This window comes from Hylobates moloch, unplaced genomic scaffold (genome assembly GCF_009828535.3).
Source record: "Hylobates moloch isolate HMO894 unplaced genomic scaffold, HMol_V3 SCAFFOLD_3, whole genome shotgun sequence".
Classification (NCBI taxonomy): domain Eukaryota; kingdom Metazoa; phylum Chordata; class Mammalia; order Primates; family Hylobatidae; genus Hylobates; species Hylobates moloch.
This window is the reverse complement of record NW_026652278.1, coordinates 35970510-35979545: the sequence shown is the minus strand read 5'-3', so window position 1 is coordinate 35979545 and position 9036 is coordinate 35970510.

The window sequence follows — 9036 nt, the reverse complement described above, 5'->3', positions numbered from 1 at the left end:
TTTTTTTTTTTTTTTTTTTGAGACGGAGTCTTTCTCTGTCCCCCAGGCTGGAGTGCAGTGGCGCGATCTCGGCTCACCGCAACCTCCACCTCCTGGGTTCACGCCATTCTCCTGCCTCAGCCTCCCAAGTAGCTGGGAATACAGGCGCCCGCCAACATGCCCGGCTAATTTTTTGTGTTTTTAGTAGAGACGGGGTTTCACCGTGTTAGCCAGGATGGTCTCGATCTCCTGACCTCGTGATCCGCCCGCCTCAGCCTCCCAAAGTGCTGGGATTACAGGCTTGAGCCACCGCGCCCGGCTTAATTTTTGTATTTTTAGTAGAGACAGGGTTTCACCATGTTGGTCAGGCTGGTCTTGAACTCCTGAGCTCAGGTCATCCACCTGCCTCGGTCTCCCAAAGTGCTGAGATTACAAGGCGTGAGCCACCGCGCCCGGCTGACCCTGAATTTTCGTGGGGTTTATCTCCTACCCTCCAGGTCCGGTAAGTTTTACTAAGGCATCTAAAGTATGTATTATTTTCAGCTTATCAGACCAACTTAGCATAATATTGTCAATGTAATAGACCATCATGATGTTTTGTGGAATGTCAAAATTATCAAGATCTGCTAAGGCTGTTTTCTGTTTTTTCGTTTTGTTTTGTTTTGTTTTGTTTTTGAGACAGGGTCTGGCTCTGTCATCCAGACTGGAGTGCAGTGGCACTATCTCAGCTCTCTGCAACCTCCCCCTCCTCAGCTCAAGCCATCCTCCTGCCTCAGCCTCTGGAGTAGCTGGGACTACAGGTATATGTCACCACGCCCAGCTAATTTTTGTATTTTTTGTAGAGATGGGGTTTTCCCATGTCGCCCAGGCTGGTCTTGAACTCCTGAGCTCAAGCAATCTGCCCACTTGGTCTCCCAAAGTGCTAGGATTACAGACTTGAGCCACCGTGTCTGGCCTGCTAGGACTGTACATGACAGAGAGCAGGAGAATTGACAGCATGCTCTAGATGTCTGTCAGCCCCTTTCTCTCGCCTCCCAAGTTCTTGTGCAATGGGCCCATAAACAAAGTGGCCATGGTGGCATAGATGGAGGCTGCCCAGGAATTCAGTTATGTGAACTTCGCCTTTCCAAAGCTGACCTAGATAATATCACTGTTGAGTGCCTAATCTGCCAACAGCCAAGACCCATACAAAGCCCTCCAATATGGCACCACTCACAGAGGGGACCAACCAGCCACCTGTGGCAAGTTCATTACACTGCACCTCTTTTATCATGGAGGGGCTGAGATTTGTCCTCATTGCAATAGACACATTCTGAATATGGATTTGCCTTCCTTGCCCATTATGCTTCTGCCAGGAACAGCACCCCTGGACTCACAGAATGCCTTATTTACCATCGTGGGATTCCCTGTAACAATATTTCTGGTCAGATAACTCATTTCACAGCAATGGGTTCATGGCCATGCAATTAACTAGTTGTTGTTGTTGTTGTTGTTTTGAGACAGAGTCCCGCTCTGTCGCCCAGGCTGGGGTGCAGTGGCGCAATCTCGGCTTACTGCAACCTTCGCCTCCCGGGTTCACGTCATTCTCCTGCCTCAGCCTCCCAAGTAGCTGGGAATACAGGCACCCACCAACATGTCCGGCTAATTTTTTATATTTTTAGTAGAGACGGGATTTCACCATGTTAGCCAAGATGGTCTCAATCTCCTGACCTTGTGATCCGCCCGCCTCGGCCTCCTAGAGTGCTGGGATTACAGGTGTGAGCCACCGCGGCCAGCTGCAATTAACTAGTTTTACCACCTACTCCATCACTTGAAAATAGCTGGGCTAGTTAAAAGTTGGAATGGAGGGCCCGGTGCGGTTGCTCACACCTGTAATCCCAGCACTTTGGGAGGCCAAGCTGGGTGGATCACCCAAGGTCGGGAGTTTGAGACCAGCCTGATTAACATGGAGAAACCCTGTCTCTACTAAAAATACAAAATTAGCTGGGCATGGTGCCGCATGCCTGTAATCCCAGCTACTTAGGAGGCTGCGGCAGGGGAATCGCTTGAACAGGGGAGGTGGAGGTTGTGGTGAGATCACACCATTGCACTCCAGCCTGGGCAACAAGAGCAAAACTCCATCTCAAAAAACAACAACAACGAACAAACAGGCCGGGCGCGGTGGCTCACACCTGTAATCCCAGCACTTTGGGAGGCCGAGGCGGGTGGATCACGAGATCAGGAGATCGAGACCACGGTGAAACCCCATCTCTACTAAAAATACAAAAAATTAGCTGGGTGCGGTGGCGGACGCCTGTAGTCCCAGCTACTCAGGAGGCTGAGGCAGGAGAATGGCGTGAACCCGGGAGGCAGAGCTTGCAGTGAGCTGAGATTGTGCCACTGCACTCCAGCCTGGGCAACAGAGCGAGACTCTGTCTCAAAAAAACAAAAACAAAAACAAACAAAACAAAGGGAAATGTGGAATGGTTTACTGAAGACTCAGTTACAGTGCTATTCAGGAGACAAGACACAGAAAGGATGGATTCTGTCTTACAACATGCAATCTATACTTTGAATCATTATTCGACGCTATCTCTTCCATAGCTAGAACTCCTAGCCCAGGAATCAAGGGTAGAAGTGGGAGTGGATCCACTTACTACTATCTCTAGTAACCCACTGGCAGAATTTTTTTTTTTTTTGAGACAGAGTCTCGCTGTGTCACCCAGGCTGGAGTTCAGTGGCACGATCTCAGCTCATTGCAACCTCTGCCTCCCAGGTTTAAGCGATTCTCATGCCCCAGCCTCCCAAGTAGCTGGGATTACAGGTGCATGCCACCATTCCCTGCTAATTTTTGTATTTTTAGTAGAGATAGGATTTCACCATGTTGGCCAGGCTGGTCTCGAACTCCTGACCTCAGGTGATCCACCCATCTTGGCCTCCCAAAGTGCTGGGATTACAGGCGTGAGCTACTGCACCAGGTGAGTTTTCTACTATGGTGTAACAAATTGCCGCAAATTTACTGGCTTAAAACAACACCCATTTATTGATCCACAGTTTCTGTGGATCAGGAAAGCAGGCAGGGCTCAGCTGGGTTGTTTGCTCAGGACTCACAGGCTATAATCAAGGTGTTGGCCAAGGCTGCACCTGGGAGCCTGGAGGCCTGGCAGGGGAAGAAGCCTCTTTCAAGCTCATTCAGTGTTGGCAGAATTCATTTCCTTGCTATAGGACTGGGGCCTGATTTCTCTTCTTTTTCTTTTTCTTTTTGAGATGGAGTTTTGTTTTTGTTGCCCAGGCTGGAGTGCAATGGCGTGATCTCAGCTCATCGCAACCTCTGCCTCCCAAGTTCAAGCGATTCACCTGCCTCAGCCTCCCAAGTAGCTGGGATTACAGGCATGTGCCACCATGCCTGGCTAATTCTGTATTTTTAGTAGGGATGAGGTTTCTCCATGTTGGTCAGTCTGTTCTCCAGCTCCCGACCTCAGGTGATCTGCCCGCCTTGGCTTCCCAAAGTGCTGGAATTACAGGCGTGAGCCATCGTGCCCAGCCATGATTTCTTGCTAGCTGGAGGCTGTTCACAGCTCCCCGGGGGGGTTCACAGTTGTTTGCCAGATGGGCTTTTGCTAATGGCCGCTTACTTCATCAAGCCAGCAAGGAGAGTCTCTAGAGCAAGTCTGCAAGCAAGACAGACTCATAGACTAGCATAGCATAACCATGGGAGTATGACATCACATAACATAACCATCGGAGTACCATCACCTTTGCCGTGGCTTGGGCTCCTTCCGGTTAGCAGTCACTCTCAGGTCCTATTCCTACTCAAGGTGTGGGGAACACATAAAAGTGTGAATACCAGGACAGGTGCGGTGGCTCATGCTTGTAATCCCAGCACTTTGGGAGGCCAAGGTGGGTGGATCACTTGAGGTCATGAGTTCAAGACCAGCCTGGCCAACATGGTGAAACCCCATCTCTACTAAAACTACAAAAAATTAGCCAGGCGTGGTGTCATGCGCCTGTAATCCCAGCTACTTGAGAGGCTGAGGGAGGAGATTAGCTTGAATCCAGGAGGCGGAGGTTGCAGTGAGCCAAGATCTCGCCACTGCACTCCAAACTGGGCGACAGAGCAAAACTCTATCTCAAAACAAAACAAAAAAACAAACAAAAAAACCAAAAAAAAAATCCTAAAAATGTGAATACCAGAAAGCAGACATAGTGGGGAACTACCTTACAGTCTGTCTGCCACATGTGAATAGGAGGACTATGTCTGGAAACCAGAGGCTCCTCAGGGTGTACCAAGTGGTACTTCCATGCCCAGTAGTAAAGGTCAATAGGAAACTAGTAGCCAAAAGAAGGTAGGAACATTGACATCTCAGGCCTTTCAGAAATGAAACTTTAGACCGGGTGCGGTGGCTCATGCCTGTAATCCCAGCACTTTGGGAGGCCGAGGTGGGTGGATCACTTGAGTTCAGGAATTCAAGACAAGCCTGGCCAACATGGTGAAATCCCACCTCTACTAAAAATACAAAAATTAGCCAGACATGATGGCGCGTGCCTGTAGTCCTACTTGGGAGGCTAAGGCAGGAGAATCGATTGAACCCGAGAGGTGGAGGCTGCAGTGAGCCAAGATCTCACCACTGCACTCCAGCCTGGGCAACAGAAGGAGACTCCATCTCAAAAAAAAAAAAAAAAAAATGAAGCTTTGGGTTACTTCAACAGGTAAAAAAAATTCACTCATCTGCAGTTCTAGCTAAAATTAGAGGAAACAGGGAATGAGTAATGAAAGAAGGAAGGCATAGATATCAATTATGGCCTTGTGACTGATTACTAGCCTGGTCTTGTGACCGGCCACCTGGACTATAGTAGTAGTTTTGCATATTTTCTTTCTGTTTGTTATGTATATGTGGGACTTTTTTACATGCTGCCTCAGTCTGTTCAGGGGCTGCTAAAACAAAATATCATAGACTAGGTAGCTGCTGCTGCTTCTTTTTTTCGGGGTGGGGGGTGGGGTTTAGAGATGAGATCTTGTTCTATTGCCCAGGCTGGTCTCAACCTCCTGGCCTCAAGCGATCCTTCCACCTTGGCCTTCCAAAGTACTGGGATTACAGGCCTGAGCCACTATGCCCAGCCAGCAGGTAGCTTCTAGCTTCTAAACTGTAGGGAAAAGAAAGAGAGATCAGACTGTTACTGTGTCTATTTAGAAAGGGAAGACATAAGAGATTCCATTTTGAAAAAAGACCTGTACTTTAAACAATTGCTTTGCTGAGATGTTAATTTGTAGCTTTGCCCCAGACACTTTGCCCCAGCCACTTTGACCCAACCTGGAGCTCACAAAAACATGTGTTGTATGAAATCAAGGTTTAAGGAATCTAGGGCTGTGCAGGATGTGCCTTGTTAACAAAATTGTTTACAAGCAGTATACTTGATAAAAGTCATTGCCATTCTCTAGTCTCAATAAACCAGGGGCACAATGCACTGCGGAAAGCCGCAGGGACCTCTGCCCTTGAAAGCGGGGTATTGTCCAAGGTTTCTCCCCATGTGATAGTCTGAAATATGGCCTCGTGGGATGAGAAAGACCTGACTGTCCCCCAGCCTGACACCCGTAAAGGGTCTGTGCTGAGGTGGATTAGTAAAAGAGGAAAGCCTCTTGCAGTTGAGGTAGAGGAAGGCCACTGTCTCCTGCCTGCCCCTGGGAACTAAATGTCTTGGTATAAAACCCGATTGTACGTTTGTTCAATTGTAAGATGGGAGAAAAACCGCCCTATGGTGAGAGGTGAGACATGTTTGCAGCAATGCTGCCTTGTTATTCTTTACTCCACTGAGATGTTTGGGTGGAGAGAAACATAAATCTGGCTTACGTGCACGTCCAGTCATAGTACCTTCCCTTGACTTAATTATGACATAGATTCTATTGCTCACATGTTTTTTGCTGGCCTTCTCCTTATTATCACCCTGCTCTCCTACTACATTCCTTTTTGCTGAAATAATAAAAATAATAATCAATAAAAACTGAGGGAACTCAGAGGCTGGTGCCGGTGCAGGTCCTTGGTGTGCTGAGTGCCGGTCCCCTGGGCCCACTGTTGTTTCTCTATACTTTGTCTCTGTGTCTTATTTCTTTTCTCAGTCTCTCGTCCCACCCGACTAGAAATACCCACAGGTGTGGAGGGGCAGGCCACCCCTTCACTAAACAACAGAAATTTATTTCTTACTATTCTAGAGGCTGGAAGTCCAAAATCAAGGCACTGTCAGATTCATTGTCTGGTAAGGGCCTTTTTCCTAATTCATAGATGGCACCTTCTTGCTGTGTCCTCGCATAGTGGAAGGGCAAGACATCTCTCTGGGGCCTCCTTTATAGGACATTTATTCCATTAATGAGGGTTCTGCCCTCATGACATAATCACCTCCCAAAAGTCCCTACCTCCTAATACCATCACCTTGTGGGGTTACGATTTCAACATAAGAATTTGGAGGGACACAGCATTCAAATCACAGCACTAGCTTTTTTGTTTCTCTTTCTCTCCATTTTTATTTCCTATGTAAGTTGTTGCATGCAAGCTAATGTTACAATTTAGTCTTTAGGTAAAAAATAATAGAGACTATGACTGCATTTGATAAGTATTTAGTAGAGCTAGTGATGCAATGATTGTTGGGACTGTGTGTCTTCTCATTTTGGAGAGAGGATGAGAATTTCTTCATTTATAAGAAAGACAGTTGGTCTTCTTTAGGTGGAAATATGGAGTTGTTTCATTATTGCATGGAAATTCAAATGTATATAGGAGTGGATATGGAAGCTGAGCGTTGATCCACTGTGCCAGTTACCAACTTGCTGCCTCTCGGCAACAAATGCACCCTCCATTGTACAGCTCCGTGATCCTGGATAGGAGCCCTGTAAATACTTTTTCTTTTCCAGCTAACACAATGCTCAGCTTTGTCAGTAGAGGGAGCTAGCGGGACACTGTAGGAGGCAGGGGTTTAGGAGTTTCTCTCCTTGGTTCTTGTGTGCGCCTCTCAGTAGGCTCCTGTGGGTTTTTTCGGTTTGTTTGTTTTTCAGACAGAGTTTCACTCTGTCACCCAGGCTGGGGTGCAATGGTGTGATCATGGCTCACTGCAACCTCAACCTCCTGGGCTCAAGGAATCCTCCCACTTCAGCTTCCCAAGTAGCTGGGACTACAGGCGTGTGCCAACATGTTCAGCTAATTGTGTGCTGGGATTACAGGTGTGTACCACCATGTCCGGCCTCTTGAAACGTTTGAGGTTCCTCCATGGCCCGGCCCCTGGAGCACATCTGATTTTCCAGCCCAGGCTCCCGCAGCATGGGCTCCTGTGGTGTGAGCAGCTTCTTCAGTGCCTGGGTCCCACAGCGCGTGGCAGTCAGCAACACACCATGGCTAGGAACTTCCCTCAGCACCTCTTTGGGTGGCTTTGCAGCAGGTTTTGAGATGCAGTACCTCCCTGTGAGCAACTTCCCCAGCACACCTAAATGGCAGATTTCTAGCAAGTTCCACCAGTGCAGCACCACAATGACTTCTTTGCCCTCCAGTGAGCCACAGCCCCATCCTCTCCAATGAGGTCTGGATTTCAGCCCTGGAGGAAGGGTGGGGAAGGAGCTCTTTTTTAGTTGTCTATCTCAGCCCTAGGGCCTAGGAGCTGCCCCTTATATCTTCTATTCCTTATTCTTTAGCATTCTCCTTGTCTTATGGGCCAATCCCTCAGTACTCCAACTCCTGGTTACAGTGAATCTTTGTATCAAACTTTTCCTGTCCAAATGACTGTGTGGAGACTGGACTCTGATATAGTGGGGAATGACACGACTAGTAAGAAGAAGGATGAAGAATCTCAAGACAGCAAGTTTTGTCTTGCAATCCACGGATGCCCTGGGAACCAGTGACCTGGGTGTCAAAGCTCTTTTAGAAAACAATATTGATGGCTGGGTGCGGTGGCTCATGCCTGTAGTCCCAGCACTTTGGGAGGCCAAGGCGGGCAGATCACCTGAGGCCAGGAGTTTGAGACCAGCCTGGCCAACATGGTGAAACCCCATCTCTACTAAAAATACAAAAATTAGGCTGGGCGTGGTGGCACACACCTGTAGTCCCAGCTACTTGGGAGGCTGAGGCAGGAGAATTGCTTGAACCCAGGAGGCAGAGGTTGCAGTGAGCCGAGATTGTGCCACTGCACTCCAGCCTGAAAGAGTGAGACTCTGTCTCAAAAAACAAACAAACAAACAAATTAGTCGGGTGTGGTGGCACATGCCTGTAATGCCAGCTACTCGGGAGGCTGAGGCAGGAGAATCACTTGAACCTGGGAGACGGAGGTTGCAGTGAGCCCAAATTTTGCCACTGCACTCCAGCCTGGGTAACAGAGTGAGACTCCGTCTCAAAAAAGAAAATAAATAAATAAATAAAGAAGTACGGGGTCTTTCTCAGGCCATATTTAGTTTGCTTTAACCATCTCTAAGCACTTGTATTTCATTTAATTCTTACCGGAGCTCTATATGAGGAATTATCATTGCTGTTCATCTTATTATACTGATGAAAAGGCTGAGGTGAGGAAATTTGTAGGATATCATATAGCTGGGAAGTTATATGTTCCAGTTACAATTACTGCATAACAACTTATGCCCCAAAACTTAGTGGCATAAAACAACCATTTTAATACACTCATGGGTTTTGTGGGTCAGGATGTTTTAAAATGTACTTGAGATTTTGGGTTTATTTAGGAATGGCAAGGCCAACAGCTCAGGAGATGACTACATTGAAAATATAGTTTGTTACTCACAGTTCCCATGAGGAGCAGGCACCCCGCACCACACAGGACACATGGGGAAGCACCAAGGTTGGCCAGGGGGCAGAAGGAGCAAGGGGAAAGCATTGCAGGTTTTTTGGGAAGCAATGGGTGAGGCAGAGTAAACAGGCTAGGTAGGTTTAGGATTGGCTACTCTGAATAATTCCAGTGGGCTCTGGGGTATAGGGACTGTCTCTAATTGCCCAATACCTGGGCCTGGGATGATTGAGGCAGAGGAATATCGCCTGGTGGAGTGTAAGAGCCAGATAGAGGAGGCGGTTCAGAGTATGGACTCAGGGTTGCTCG